Source organism: Carlito syrichta, unplaced genomic scaffold, assembly GCF_000164805.1.
Source record: "Carlito syrichta isolate Samal-C Ts95f unplaced genomic scaffold, Tarsius_syrichta-2.0.1 Scaffold287107, whole genome shotgun sequence".
Taxonomy (NCBI): Eukaryota; Metazoa; Chordata; class Mammalia; order Primates; family Tarsiidae; genus Carlito; species Carlito syrichta.
Genome location: NW_007231203.1, coordinates 360369 through 362904, shown reverse-complemented (window position 1 = coordinate 362904; position 2536 = coordinate 360369).

Here is a 2536-nt window from a genome sequence, read left to right as displayed (position 1 = left end):
CACTTCTAGTTCCCTGGACACATTCTCATTTTAAACAAAAAAGGTATACTAGATTCTCAATACAAAGAAGAGAATACAGATGACCAGATGGCATCTTTAGTTAGATGTCCTTACATTACAGCACAGTGGTTAAATATAGGAGGTATGTAATCAAACTTATTAACTCAGACTTGACTCCAAACAGAGATGGAAAATTGAGTGTGACAGCAAGAGAGTTGAGTAGAAGTCTTTTTCTCCTGTACTTTTAGCCAGTCTGATCCATAACTCCTTTCCCAGAGGCTCATCCAGATTCCACTTGACTACTTTCTAAAGGCAAATATATTCTTTCAACTAGGAAGATACATTAGACATGCTTTATCATGACAGTTGAAAGTAAGGTAAAACAAAGATGATAAGGTGATATATAAAAGATTGATTTTTTTTACCTTTTTGAAGGTGGAAATTTTTTATTTTAAAGATGTGGGATACAATTCAGGGTTAGGTATACAAATGTTGATTATGCAGGTACCTTGTTGATGAGGTGCCCCCCACCCCCAGCAGTTTCCCTCAACTGCCAATCTCACCTCCGCTCCCCTGGGTTTCCCACTACTGCCAATCCCTATCTTATAGTATTCTGATTGTCCACTTATGAGTGAGAACATATGGTACTCTGTTTGTTTCTGTGATAGATCACTGAGTATGATAGACTGTATATCCATCCAAGTTGCTGTGAAGTCCATATGTTTGTCTTTCTTTATGGCTGCATAATACTCCATTGTGAATATGTACTACATTTTTTTTTGAGTTGGAGTCTCACTCTGTTGCCCAAACTGGAGTGCAGTGGCCGCTCTGGCCACCGCAGCCTCGACCTGCTGGACTCCGGCGATCCTTCCGCCTCAGCCTTCCGAGTAGCCGGAATTACAGGCGTGCGCTACCACGCCCGGCTGATTTTTTGATTTATTGTAGAGATGAGGTCTCGCTGCCCAGGTGGGTCTCGAACCCGCGGGCTCAGGCAATCCACTCACCTCAGACTCCCAAAGGCACGGGATTACAGGCTGAGCCACCGAGCCCGGCTGTATTACATTTTTTAAATCCAGTCTAGTTTCGATGGGCAGTATGGTTGGTTCCATGTTTTTGCTGTTGTGAATAGAGCTGCAACAAACACGTGTGCAGGTATCTTTTTGGTAGAATGATTTGAGTTCCTCTGGGTATATTCCCAACAGGAAGATTGCTGGGTCATATGAAAGAACAATTTCTAGTTCTTTCAGAAATCACTACACTGTTTTCCAAAGAGGTTGTACAAATTTACATTCCCACCAGCAGTGTAGAAGTGTTCCTTTTTCTCCACATCCTCACCAGCATCTGTTGTTGTTTGTTTTATTAATGATAAAACAAACCCCCATTTGTATGGGGGTTAGGTGGTATCTCAATATGGTTTTATTTGCATATCTCTGATGATTAGTGAGGTTAAGCACTTTTAAATAAAGGAAAGAAAAGGAAGGAGGAGCAGGAGGAGGAGAAGAAATCAGAGGAAGAGGGAGGAGGAAGAGGAGAAGGTAGAGGAAGGGTAGGGGGAGGGGAAAAGGATAGTAGAAGTGACAAAAAAGAAAAGAGGATGGAGGAGGAAGAAGGGAAAGAGAGGGAAGAAGAGGATGTGGTAGGTTGGGAGCGGAGGGGTGTAAGAAAAGCAACAATAATAACACCACCACTCCTCCGAAACACCAGTTTCACAGAACACATTTTTAAATCTTGCATTTCTAAGAAGATATTCTAGCACCATAACTTAATTGAGTGTGCCTAATAACACCGGTTCTTTCCACCAACAGCAGAATTCCTCTTTCTTAGTGGATAGGAGAAACCTGAAATTATGTACTGGGAGTTATATAACCAAAGGAGAGGTCTGAGCACTCTAAGCCGAAGGCAGAAAGCTAGGAAACACAGTTTATACAATGCAGAGAAAGCATGGTAATTATGAAGTAAAATTTTAGAGGAAAAAGGAGGATCCCATCTTTAGCATGTGTTTTAAGCGATGAATGTGTATTGATGAAAACATGTATATTGAAGAGGGTGGAGACATGGAGTTTACCTTCTGGCCTCTGATTCTTGGATGTGAGGGTGTTTTATGTAGTCAGAGTGAAATGGGTTTAGAAGATCTATAATTGTTGACAACCCTCCAAGGGTTAGGATCATTTAAAATGATTTCTGTGTAGCATTGTGATGTAAGCAGAGATTACAAGAAGAGTAAGGGCTAGTATGTCTGTCTCACTAGATCTTGACCTCAGAGGCAGGAAATCTTATCATCTTTAAGACCTCCATGCCTAGCACAGTGCATAGCACATTGCCATGATGAAACTAAAATGCATGTGAAATTGCTTTTTTTTGTAAATTGTCATGTAATTAACATATGCCAGTTCAGTTTCCATCATTTTTATTTTTAAACTATGTCTATATAGATGAAAACTTGTTCTGGTTTTTAAAAGTTATATAAAGGGACAATGAGAACACTTAAAAAATTTCTTGAAGGCAATACACTATTCTCATTATTACATATAAAAAC